The following is a 13594-nucleotide window of genomic DNA, read 5'->3' as shown; positions in this document are numbered from 1 at the left end:
GGGAGGCCTCGCCCCCCTCGATCTGGACAGGGTCGCGGCCTGCCTACAACCACCGTCAGCCCGCCGCCGCGGCGCGCCTTGCCGGCCGACGCCTCCGTTGCCCCGCCGCCGGTACAGGTGCCCAGCAGCGCCTCCCTCCCTGGAGCAGCCGCTCCCGCGTAGCAACGCCGCCGCCCGAAGTTGCGCCGGCGACCCGTCCAGAGGCAGGTAGCGACCACTCCTCCCTCCTTCCTCCCTTCCTTTATCTTTCCTCACCCTCTCCCTCCTCCCTCTTGCATCCTTTGTTTGTTCAAGTTTTTTTCCTGATTACTTGCTGTAGACTTGATATTGCGAGAATATAATGATGATTATTTCTTGATGAGTCTTGCTGCATGATTTCCATTGAAGTCGCAGATGATTGATCAACAGACCTACCTATGAAGGTAGAGTGGAAGAACTGGAAATAAAGATGCAGGGAAAGGGCAATGATGCTGCAACATCACTTGTTTCATGGCATAAAGAGATAGAGGTAACACTTTTAAATGCCCAACATCGGTAAAGGCCGTTAGCCATCCATGGAAAACCTTTCTCTGTATCTTTTGTTGGTTTTGAGAAAAGCAGACTATGCTTCAATTGGGTTTGTACAATAAAATGAGCATCGGTTGTAGACTTGTTTCTACCTCGCCGGGATATAAATAATACAGTAGACTTGTTTATGTTTCCAGTAACAAGGCTCTTACACAAAATGTACATGCAGGGGTGTGGTATTAATTTTTGAGAAATTGCAGAAGTTTTGCATCTCAATTCATCGATAGATAGAAAAATCTTTTACCTAGAGATTAAATGTGGATTGTGTGAAGGTGCATCTGCTTGAGTCAATGCACCACTGTACTTCTACCCTGCAAAGGCATGATGGATTTTGTGTAGAAGCGGCTGAGTTTGTATTTGCAGATGGATATTACATTTACTTTCTTCATCACTTGTTTCAACTATGATCATTCTTTTAGGCACTTGAATCTGAGCTCTCAGAGACCAAAGTTCTTGCACAGCAGAAATCATTTGAGCTTTTACTCTTATAGCCAAGTTTCAAGATGCGCAGGCAACTATATGTGATGCAGACTCTACAGTCAAGGCACTGGTGGAAGCGAGTCAAAATGCAAAACTCCAAGTAGAGAAGTTAGCTTACACTAGTCTGACCTTATATGCTGCTGCATCTGTTATTTATGAACACCTTCTTTACGCTTGGCCATGATGGGAAGAGTCTTAAGACATCTAAAAGGGTCAGATTGATGACTGTTCTTTTCCTTTGACCCTCCTACAAGAACTGATGTGCTGGAATGTTGGAAGTGTTAACTCCACGGGTCTCAAATCTGAAAATATTTACGGGGGCCTTTGTTGCCACGATCATTACTGTGTAGAACTTTCTTGCTCTAGAGTGGCATCCAAATTATGAATAAGAAATTGGACAAATGGGTTGTATACTATTTGTTTCATGAGTAGTCAGAAAGCTCATGCCGGATGCTGGTGTGCGTGAACATTTTTGTGTCCTCGATCGAAAGTGTCTTGCAGTTAGTTACTTCTATTGTTTGTTGGCGGTTGTTTTACTTGAAGTGCCTCTGTTAAGTAGAGGCTCAGTGATTGTGAACTGACAATGGAAGTGTTTTTCAGGTATCTATGCACTGACACATCTTTCTTGCTCCCCTGCTCCGACCCTGCAGAGGGTGCGTCAATGGCCGGAGCAGAGGAGAAGACCCAGGCAGAGCGCGCCATCTCCATTGTCGCGACCCACCCTCCTGTCCACATCTCCCCGCCCCTTCTCCTCTAGCAGGAGGAGCACGAGCTGAGGCTGTCCGCCTGTAATTCTGCAGTGCGCCCGACGACGGCCTCCACAGCAGCAGCAGTAGCAAGCCTTTGACTAGCTCGCGGCACCAGAAGTGGGCGACAAAGGCCATTGCCTGGTGCGTCCCTCTCCCTCCTCTCTCTGTCTGTGTGTGTGTGACAAAGGCCATTGCCTGGTGCGCCCCTCTGTTACTTTGTACATGTGATCCTTTTAGCAACCCATAGGATGTCTGAGGAGATGCTCATAAGATGATAGAATGCAGTTGTTGTATATTCTTTATCTATTGTAGATGAATTCAAGAAGCTATTATCACAGTTTGCGATCTCATAATTTTTCATGATTAGCTAATCGTATTTATTTCTTCATTTCTTCTTTTGGGTCGGCGGGCAAGCTAATTAGGCTATTTTTCCTTTTATCTATTTAATGCAGAGAAATTACCAGACGTACGAGTATATTAAGATGTGGTGAAAATGTGCAAGTTTGGTTCTACTGTACCTTTTGGTTTAGATTACCAATGTGGTTGCTTAATGTTTATACTATAACAGATCTTACTAGGTACATGCTAACAACAATCCTCTTGGTTTAAATTTGACATTTTCCATAAGTTGATTATGATTTTTATGCATGTAAGTGTAAGTTAACCACACTTGGTAGGATGGCTCTATATTTCTTCTCAGGTGGGGAATGCAGCGATCGGGGGGTCATCTCCCTCCTAAATAGTTGTTTCTGATAAACAACGATGCCTTTCTTACACAGGTTGTTTGATGCGTTTGTGCTCATCGGCGGGACGGTGCAAGGCGCAACTCCGACGTGGTTCCTCGCCGGTTGGATGGCGTTCAGGCGCAACCCCGACGCGCACTGAGTATTGCCTCGGCTACAACCTCCCTCGGTGAACTCCATCTTCCTCCTGCTCCTCTGCTTTGGCTACTGTATCCAGAAACATGAGACGGATCGAAACCTGAGCGTTCTCAGCGATTAGAGCATTCTGGCTGTCCGATCGTTTCCTTGATGCTGTTTTGGCCGTTGGATCTCAGGCTCGGTCGCTGTGGGCCGTCGGATATTTACCCGATCGTCTCCAACCGTTGGATATTTTTCCCTATGAGCGGTGTCATACCCGGCCGTTCCACCACGCGTTATTTTGGTGCCCCCAGGGTATTCTCGTCATTTTGCTTTGTCTATGGCGGTGGTGTTCGTGCTAGGGCGATGATGATTAACTGTGGCTGAAATAAGTGTGCCTTTGAGCAATCGAGGCACCTGTGGGTATCAAGTTGGATCCTCCCTGTTGTCTCTAGAATCCTTTTTGATCCTGTGATACCTATTGATCTGTCCTTGGATGGTCATTCTTGTTGATTGATAACCAGGGCAGCTCCATTGTATAAACAGATTGATCTGGTGATAAGAGATGATGGGGATAGGTTATATGATCGAGGAAAGGCGAATCTGAGCCCACTATGCAATGAACATCAAACCCCTTTTATTTGTATTTAAAGGTGTTTCTTACTTATGCTCCAGTGTTTATAGCCGTCTTATGTAAAGATTTATTCTCTCTTATAACTTTATTGCATATAAGTTGTTCTTGATCTTTTATTGTTTGTTGTTGATCCTTGATTTAGTCTGGTTAGGATTTCTTCTCTGTCTTATGTAAAGATTTCTTCTCTCTCATACCAATTTTTTTTGCATGAGGTTTCTGGATAATTTGCAGTTCGGTCGGTGCCGTGGCGGAGGGTTGTCTTATGGTTTGACCGGAGAGGGAGCACACCGGAGAAGTGATCTCGTCCCCATTGGTCAGGTACCCTTCGTCTCGCTCTCGTTTGACCTCTACAAGAAAGTTATATAGGTAGAGTAAGCTAATTGTGTTTTCCGGGTGCTGTATAGGATACTACGGTTAAAGATTGTTCTCATTTATATTGATGTTGCTGATTATCAAATCAATGGATGTTATCTAGAGTGCTTCTCCTTCAAATTTGATGTACTATGTCTTCCAGCTTATACTATATATGATTTCTTTCCATGGTTTTAACTAATTATGGATATGTATCTAATTATGTGATTTTGGCATCAACGAATTACTCACCTACTCCCTCCGTCCGAAAATACTTGTCATAAAAATAAATAAAAGGGGATGTATCTAGATGTATTTTAGTTCTAGATACATCCCTTTTTGTCCATTTTGATGACAAGTATTTTCGGACGGAGGGAGTAGCATTTATTCTGCTATATGGAAACAATCGGCGCCTATTTCTTTTTGATCTAAACTCAGACATAATTCTGCTATATGTAAACAATCATTGGTTCTTTATTTTCTATCTAAACTGAGAAATAACTCTAATCAGTTGTTTTTATTTACTGTTTAAGTATCATTCTTACCTAAAACTTGTGCCAAAACTGTTTTTTCTTTCATATGTGCCATAGATTATCCAACCCCCTCTGCTTCGTACAATTTTGTCGACTTATCTGGCATTTTCTCGGCCGAGTGGAACCAGCACATCTACCTGCGAATCTCCAGGCTATGGTACCAGCAGGGTGGCTTCGATGATGGCCCTATCAAGAGTATACATATGGTCATGACCGACGAAAAGGTGAGTGGTTTTTTTTTCTGTTTTCCTTTTAACAAAGCATACACTGTTTACACGAGGGGTGGCTAGCTCTTCTATACATTGTTGTCTCCTTAGGAGATCCAAGAGCTTCTCTTGGTTGTGTATAATCTAAATAGGCTAAATTGTAGCTTTTTAATGCTGATGACTGTATCTTTTGACATTGCTCTCTAGGGTTATATGCTTCTTGCTGGGTTGTTTTATTTGTTCTGAAGGCATCATCATGTGTGATTGTAGTTACATTGCCTCCTTCACACTTACATCCACCATCAATCAGGTAGACACTCCCTTTTTTCCAAATAAAATCAAGTGAATGTTGTACTCCCAAACCAATTAGCGCGTTTCGGTTTGATAAATACCGTGCATTGATCCCTGCACTTTTGACAAATTTATATTCTCATGACATCTCCGGTTTACTCCCGTTTTTTTGTGTGCAAGGATCGTCACATTATGGTGCCATTGTTAAAGCCTGTTGTTTCCTTGGACCTGCATTGTTGCAGGTGATTCTCCTCTACCATTCTCTGTTTTCTATGTTGGCATTCATGTGGTTTCGGAATGAATTGTTTGTTGCCACAACTTGCCATATTTTTATCCCCTGGTTTAAGTGTAAAAGTTCAGGTTTAAGTGGTTTCTACCTCCTTGTAATCTGCTGCTTCGTTGACTCGGCTGTCCATGCCCATTGTTTGTGACAATGATCATTAACAACCACTATCAATGTATGTATGCTTTGTAGGCGCTCCATTTTTAGAGGAACTACATCTTTACAGTCATTTTCGCTTTAAGACAATGGTCATTACCTATTGCTATGTACGACGCATAGGTTATTGCACTATTAATTTATTTTTTAATAAAAGATGGTCTACTCTAATCTCTACCTCGATTATGTCATGTTGGGAGGCCATTCCAAAGGATTGTTGTGGCAGAATCGACTGGTCTCAAACAAAGTTCATCGTTGTATTTTCATGAGATGAGACGTGAATCTCTTCTAATGATGGTTGTTGAACTGTTGATCTCTATGTTTGTTTTACCTGATATAATGTTCACTTTGCTTATTAGAACTATATAGGTTTCTTGCAACTCTACTATTTGTAATGAACTTGATGCGGATATGTTGTCTTGGGCAACCATGGTGCTTTGCTTTGGCAACAAATTAAAAATTTCTTCTTCGCCATGCACATGCAAACCAATTAGTTCACTGCCTATACCTCAACTGCTTTTGGTATATCTTCCTGGTCTGTTATCGACACTAAACTTACTAAAACTAAACAACTACTACTATTTTCTTTTGATGTACCAAATGTTTTATTATGTTGAATTATACTTGTTGGGCCACGTGCTGGGTGGGCACCGCGCACGCCTTGCTCTTGGTCTATGTAGCCAAGGCCTTTTCTGTTCACTACTCAAAAATATTGGAGTATTATGTAGCCATTTCATTGCAGTTTTTTTCCACTTGTGTCGACAGCCAGAAGTCACTGATCGCTGAGAGCATCCAGGGGTATTCTCCCGTAAATTTTATGTTGGAAATTCTGTGCAGCTAGCTAGCATCACTAATCTTGTGTGTCTTATTGAGAGGATTGAGAAGAGGTGTCTAGAGGGGGGTGATTAGACACTAGGTGATAAAAGTAGCAGTTTTTAGTTTCTCTAAGTTTAAGTGGAGTTTAGTCACAAGTTTAACAAACACAATACATATCAAGCAAGCATGCAAAGAGTATATGAGTAGCGGAAAGTAAAGCATGCAACTTGCAAGAATGTAAAGGGAAGGGTTTGGAGTGTTCAAACGCAATTTGGAGACACGATGATTTTTGAGTCATGGTTCCGATAGGTGGTGCTATCGTACATCCACGTTGATGGAGACTTCAACCCACGAAGGTAACGGCTGCGCGAGTCTATGGAGGGCTCAACCCAAGAAGGGTCCACGAAGAAGCAACCTTGTCTATCCCACCATGGCCGTCGCCCACGAAGGACTTGCCTCACTAGCGGTAGGTCTTCACGAAGTAGACGATCTCCTTGCCCTTACAAACTCCTTGGTTCAACTCCACAATCTTGTTGGAGGCTCCCAAGTGACACCTAACTAATCTAGGAGACACCACTCTTCAAGAAGTAACAAATGGTGTGTTGATGATGAACTCCTTGCTCTTGTGCTTCAAATGATAGTCTCCCTAACACTCAACTCTCTCTCACAGGATTTGGATTTGGTGGAAAGAAGATTTGAGTGGAAAGCAACTTGGGGAAGGCTAGAGATCAAGACTCATATGGTAGGAATGGAATATCTTGGTCTCAACACATGAGTAGGTGGTTCTCTCTCAGAAATGGTAAGTTGGACGTGTAGGTTTGTTCTGCTGGCTCTCTCCACGAATGAAGAGGAGGTGGAGGGGTATTTATAGCCTCCACACAAAATCTAACCGTTACACACAATTTACCAATCTCGGTGGGACCGAATCAACAAACTCGGTCAGACCGATTCAGTAAACAATGTGACCGTTAGGGCTTTCGGTGGGACCGACATGCAACTCGGTAGGACCGATATGATTAGGGTTAGGGCATAACGTAATCTCGGTGAGACCGATTACACAAACTCGATGAGATCGATTTTGATAATAAGCTAACCAGAGAGTTGGTCAGGTAAACTCGGTGGGACCGATTCGCTAATCTCAGTGAGACCGAAACTTCACGAAAAGGAAACAGAGAGTTTACATTGTAATCTCGGTAGGACCGACTACACAAAATCGGTGAGACCGATTTTGATAATGGACATACATAGAGAGATTACAATCCCATCTCGGTGAGACCGAGATCCCTATCGGTGAGACCGATTTGCCTAGGGTTTGTGGCAGTGGCCATGACATCTGAACTCGGTGGCGCCGGATAGAAAGAATCAGTGGGGCCGAGTTGGACTTTAGGTATAGGTCATAAGTGGATGTGGGAAAGTAGTTGAGGGTTTTGGAGCATATCATTAAGCACTATGAAGCAAGAACCTCATTAAGCAACACCTCATCCCTCCTTGATAGTATTGGCTTTTCCTATAGACTCAATGTGATCTTGGATCACTAAAATATAAAATTTAGAGTCTTGAGCTCGAAGCTTGAGCCAATCCTTTTATCCTTAGCATCTTGAAGGGGTTCCTCATCCTTTAGTCCATGCCACTTCAGTGTTGAATTTATCTAAAAACATACTAGATAAAAGTGTTAGTCCAATAAGAGATATGTTGACATTAATTACCAAAATCACCTAGGGAGCACTTGTGCTTTCAATCTCCCCCTTTTTGGTAATTGATGACAACATACATTAAAGCTTTAGATAGAGGATAACAAGAATGTAAAGTAAAGCTTTGGAAAGACATGTAACAAGCATAGGCTCCCCTTACATGTATGCAAGCATGTGAATATGGAATATAGGAGCATGTCAATGCATAAGCATGATGGAGTAAGCAATGTGTTACATGTATATTGGCTATATGTATCAGAGCAAAGAATTTTGGGAAATGTACCTTCATGTCCATGAGTCCTTCTTGCAAACAGTATGTACATCAGCAAGAATTTCTCATACACATGACTGTGATGCATATACTTACCTTGTGATCTTGAGTTGCCTTAGGGTGAAATGTACCTGTGAAAAAGAGGTTAGATAACACAGATGCATCTACTAGCCAGAGCAAACAGGAAGAAACCACAAGAATACCAAGACTGGATGACATGTAGAGAATGAGTACCAAGTACCACATTGGATTTGACATGTCCCCAAAGGTAAAGGTATGCAATGAATTTAAAGATTTCATTTCCCTTATGTATTTCTTCCCCTGAATCTAACATGGGATACTGGGAGAAGATAGGGAACAGAAAATCAGAGCTCAAGGAAGTAAATGAACAGAGCTAATGCAACTAAGCACATATCAACATGTCTTTCCCCTCTAGAAGACATGTAACATCTCTCCTCTTGAACACCAAGCATCTTCCCTTGAGTATTCTCTCACCCTAGAGATATGATAAAGTTTTGATGTGATCTCTCTCTCTATATAGATAAAGTTTTGACGTGATCTCTCTCTCTATAGATAAAGTTTTGATGTGATCTCTCTCTCCCCCTTTGACATCAATTTCCAAGAAGGGTCTTCTGGATTTGTTGCCACTTGGGTTTGGTCCTTGAGTCACAGATCAAAGCAGCAAGAAAAATGTGATGCTGGTAGAGGACAAGATTCATTGAGTGGAGCTGGATCAAAAGAATCATAGAAATAAGTGGCAAGTTGTTTTTCTCTGAAGTGAGATCGGTAGCACCGAGTTGTATACTTCGGTAGCACCGAAAGGTTTTGGTGGGACCGAAAATAGTAGACCGGTGTGACCAAGTTCATAACAGGGAAAACATTTGTCACCTCAGCTCACTTAGACAAGTAAGATCTCACAAGGATTTACAAGGAATTAACTGAATGATTTGCAATGAATTGGATGCAGGAAATGCAGAACAAAAGATAATTGAGAAGAAACTTAAAAGAAATCTAGATGAAGTTTTTTTTGAAGGGGGAACAAATATGCATGAGACAAATGCAAGAGCACAGAAAGGAACACGAGAGAACTTCATCTAGAATTGGTCGGCGACAAGGTCACCTATATTAGAGTATATTGACTTAGGAGTCAAGTGAGATCACTCGATCATAGATCATACTCATCGTTTAAGCTCAAAATGGGGTTACCATTTTTCGTTTAAGCATCTTGATGTATTCACATCTTGTCGATTGCTTTGACTCATGTCTTGGAGTAAAGCTTCTCTAAGATGGAATAACATACCTTGGGTGGTGGTGTTGATCGTGATCATGTAGTTGAACTTGTGTGGGTTGCTCAAGGTTGATGTAGCTCATCAAGAGTTGGGAGCACCACTTGGAATTTGAGTCCATCTTCCTACATGGGTTAGTTTTTACAAGGAAGAGCACTGGTGTATCCAAAATGATAATCATGAAACTTAACATAGAAAATTTGTCAAAGGATATGTTTTGAATGGATTTTGCTTCCTTGTTTTCAACCATCATTATGTAGAGACTTGGTGATGTAGAGATTGCTCAAGATGTGAGTGAGTTGCAATCTCATAGATTTAGATTCATCCAAGTTCCTACATGAGTTAGATAACATGCAAGGTGCAAATATATCCAAGACGTAAGATTATCCTCATAAGAGAAATGTCAAGGATTAGTTATGGGCTCATGTCTTGCATGAATCAAATGAAGTTTCTACTCCAAGTTTGAAACATCAATGATGTTCAATTCACCTCTCAACCTGCAAAACACTTTCTCATCAAGAGGTTTAGTGAAAATATCCGCTAATTGTTTTTCGGTGCGAACATGCTTAAGATTAATGTCCCCTTTGGCAACATGATCTCGAATGAAATGATGACGAACTTCAATATGCTTGGTTCGAGAATGTTGCACGGGATTATGAGCAATCTTTATATCACTTTCATTATCACAAAGTAATGGAACATGTTTCACATATATCCCATAATCTTTAAGAGTTTGGGTCATCCAAAGTAATTGAGCACAACATGAACCAGCGGCAATGTATTCCGCTTCGGCGGTGGATAAGGATACTGAGTTTTATTTCTTGGAAGACCAAGACACAAGAGATCTATCAAGGAATTGACAAGTACCCGAAGTGGACTTTCTATCAACTTTGTCTTCGGCATAGTCCAAGTCAGAGTAGCCAACAAGATTGAAAGAGGCCCTCTTAGGATACCAAATGCCAAAATTTGGCGTATGAATTAAGTATCTCACTATCCTTTTCACGGCCTTAAGATGACATTCTTTAGGTGCAGCTTGATATCGTGCACACATGCACACACTTAGCATAATATCGGGACGTGAAGCACATAGGTACAATGAACCAATCATAGAGCGATAAACCTTTTGATCAACCGGTTCACCATCTTTGGTCAAATCAAGATGTCCACTAGTAGGCATGGGTGTAGACATACCTTTGCATTCTTGCATATCGAACTTCTTGAATAAGTCCTTAGTGTACTTCGTTTGAGAGACAAAAGTACCTTCCTTAGTTTGCTTGATTTGCAACCCAAGAAAGAATTTGAGTTCACTCATCATTGACATCTCAAACTTCTCCGACATTAGCTTTCCAAACTTCTCACTAAAATGAGGGTTAGTTGATCCAAATATAATATCATCGACATAAATATGGCATACAAATAATTCTCCATTAACCCTTTTAGTAAAAAGTGTAGAATCAATTTTTTCAATTTCAAAGCCTTTTTCAATAAGGAACTTGGTTAAGCATTTGTACCAAGCTCTAGGAGCTTGTTTAAGACCATAAAGAGCTTTGCGAAGTTTGTAAATATGATTAGGTTTCTTAGGATTGATAAAGCCGGGAGGTTGTTTAACATAAACTTCCTCCTTTATTTCACCATTTAGAAAAGCACTTTTGATGTCCATTTGGTACAAGGTGATATCATGGTGATTAGCATAGGCAAGTAAGATGCAAATGGATTCAAGTCTAGCAACAAGAGCATAAGTCTCACCATAGTCCATACCTTCGACTTGTGTGTAGCCTTGGGCGACGAGACGTGCTTTGTTGCAAACTACTTGTCCATCTTCATCTTGCTTGTTGCGAAACACCCATTTGGTACCGATGATGTTGTGGTTGTTGTCGGGCTTCTCTACCAATGTCCAAACTTGATTTCTCTCAAAGTTTTGTAGCTCTTCATGCATAGAATTTATCCAATCCGGATCTTCCAATGCTTCTTCAACCTTCATAGGTTCAATGCTAAAGATGAATGAATAGTGTTCACAAAAGTTAGCTAAACGAGTTTTAGAGCGAGTGATTCTCCCGGTTTGGATATCATTGTAGATTTGCTCGACGGGATGGTCTTTAGCAATTCTTGCTCGAACTCGTGAAAGCTTTTGCTTGGGTTTTGGTTGAACATCTTCTTCATCTTGTTCTTCTTCTTCTTGGTCTTCTTCATTATTGTCGTTCTCTTGTCGTGGTGGAGAAGGAGGTTGTTGACGTGCTTGGTGTACTTCCTCGTTTTCTTCATCCTGGTGTGTCCCACTTGTGGATGCTTCCGTATCAACTCTTGGTTCACCTTGTCGTGAGGTAGAAGCTTCCACTTGGACGAACGAGTTGCTCTCCTTCACCTCCGTTGGATGAATCTTGCCAATAGACAAGTCTTGGATTGCTTCGGAGGGATCTTTGTCTCCTACATCAATTGGCAATTGCTCTACTTGCGAGCTGTTAGATTCATCAAACTTCACATCTACCGTTTCTTAAACCTTTCGGGTGAAATTGATGTAGACACGGTAAGTGTGAGAGTTTGAGCCATAACCAAGTAGGAAACCTTCATGAGACTTAGGAGCAAATTTAGAACGACGATGTTTATCAAGAATGTAGCACTTTGAGCCAAATACTCGAAAGTAACCAACTTGGGGTTTGTTACCGGTGAGAAGCTTGTATGCCGTCTTGCCGAGTAGCTTGTGAAGATACAAGCGATTTGTTGCATGATAAGCTGTCTCAACCGCTTCTGCCCAAAAGTGCTTCGACGTCTTGTACTCGTCAAGCATCGTACTTGCCATTTCGATGAGCGTACGGTTCTTCCTCTCAACAACTCCATTTTGTTGAGGTGTGTACGTAGCCGAGAACTCATGTGAAATCCCTTCTTCGTCAAGAAAGGTGTCCACATTTGCGTTCTTGAACTCCATTCCGTTGTCGCTGCGAACCTTCTTGATCTTCACTTCAAACTGATTTTGGGCCTTCCTAGTGAAGTTTTTGAAGATCTTTTGGACCCGCGATTTGTCATCGAGAAAGAACACCCACGTAAATCTTGAAAAATCATCAACTATAACTAGACCAAAAGAATTTCCACCAAGACTCTTGTAAGCGTTGGGACCAAAGAGATCCATCTGAAGTAGCTCAAGTGGCCTCCTTATAGTCATGATGTTCTTCACGGGATGCCTTCCTCCAACCTGTTTACCTGCTTGACAAGCACTGCAAAGTCTATCCTTATCAAATATGACAACATTAACACCAGGGATATGATTCCCTTTAATAAGCTTGTCAAGATTTCGTATGCCAACATGTCCTAATCATCTATGCCATAACCAACCTTTTGAAGATTTTGCAATAAAGCAAGTTCTAGGTTGAGCCCTTTTAGTGAAATCAACAATGTAAAGATCACCTCTACGTATACCGGTAAAGACCATTTTATGATTCTCTCTATGAAACACTTGGCAATCTACTTCAGTAAATAGGACATTGAAACGGAAATCAGCAAGTCTAGATACTGAAAGTAAGTTGTAGCCAAGAGATTCAACGAGCATAACATTTTGAATGGAGCTATCATGTGAGGTGGCCACCTTACCGAGGCCAACCACTTTACCCTTTGAGTTTTCGCCGAAAGTGACATACTTTCGAGGACCATCATTTTTAGCAAGCTCATGAAACATGTCTTTATCTCCGGTCATGTGATCGATACATCCACTGTCAAGAACCCATTCCTTTCCTCCTGCCATATATCCCCGAAGATTTGCCATAAGACCAAAGTGTCTCATTGCATCATCAAGATCAAAGTCATCATCATCATCCTCATCATAGTATCCATGTTCAACATCGTCATGTGGTGGATCAATTCCTAGTGAGGGTGATTTGTTAGTAAGAGTTTGACAATGATCTCCTTTATGAAGTCTAGTAGCTTCGAAAATAATATCGCTAATAATTCCTACATTCCCTTTGGCACGCATAAGATTTGTAAGCTCAAATAGACGATCACCAAACATGGAATCATTGGAATTCATCTTACTCAAAGCAATAGACTTATGAAAAATTTCATCTAGATTTTTCAATGAATAATTAGGAAATCGTTCCTCAAGAAATTTCCATATAGTGTAGGCACACTCAAGAGTAGGCAATTTTCCTATTAAGTTTCTAGGCAAGCCTCTAGTGATAAGATTAACAATTCTAACATTCCTAATCATGTCAATTGACTCATCAAGGGTAGGATGCATAGGATCAACATGAGGTGCACAAGGACTAGCAATGTACTTGTTCAAATGATATTGATTAAAAATCACAAGCATCGAATTTTTCCACTCAAGAAAATACTCTCCATCAAGTATAGGCACTCTATGTCTAAGACTCCCCAAAGTAGACTCATCCATCTTCCTCCAATGGTGATTAAACCAAAGCAATGGAGACCAAAG

General features: G+C 41.3%; 2 long non-coding RNA genes across 2 annotated transcripts; both read left to right on the top strand.

Moving 5' to 3' along the window:
- Positions 1-6: 6 nt before the first annotated feature.
- Positions 7-1514, top strand: LOC119364584. The gene is made up of 3 exons (XR_005174991.1): positions 7-207; positions 388-508; positions 987-1514. It is a non-coding gene; the product is annotated as an uncharacterized LOC119364584 (long non-coding RNA).
- Positions 1515-3209: 1695 nt separating this feature from the next.
- On the top strand, positions 3210-5588 carry LOC119364583. Its single transcript, XR_005174990.1, has 3 exons — positions 3210-3608; positions 4232-4398; positions 4588-5588. It is a non-coding gene; the product is annotated as an uncharacterized LOC119364583 (long non-coding RNA).
- The last annotated feature ends 8006 nt before the right edge of the window (positions 5589-13594 follow it).

This window comes from Triticum dicoccoides, chromosome 2B (assembly GCF_002162155.2).
Source record: "Triticum dicoccoides isolate Atlit2015 ecotype Zavitan chromosome 2B, WEW_v2.0, whole genome shotgun sequence".
Lineage (NCBI taxonomy): Eukaryota > Viridiplantae > Streptophyta > Magnoliopsida > Poales > Poaceae > Triticum > Triticum dicoccoides.
Note: the sequence above shows the minus strand (reverse complement) of the source record. Positions and strands in the feature narration are given on the sequence as shown.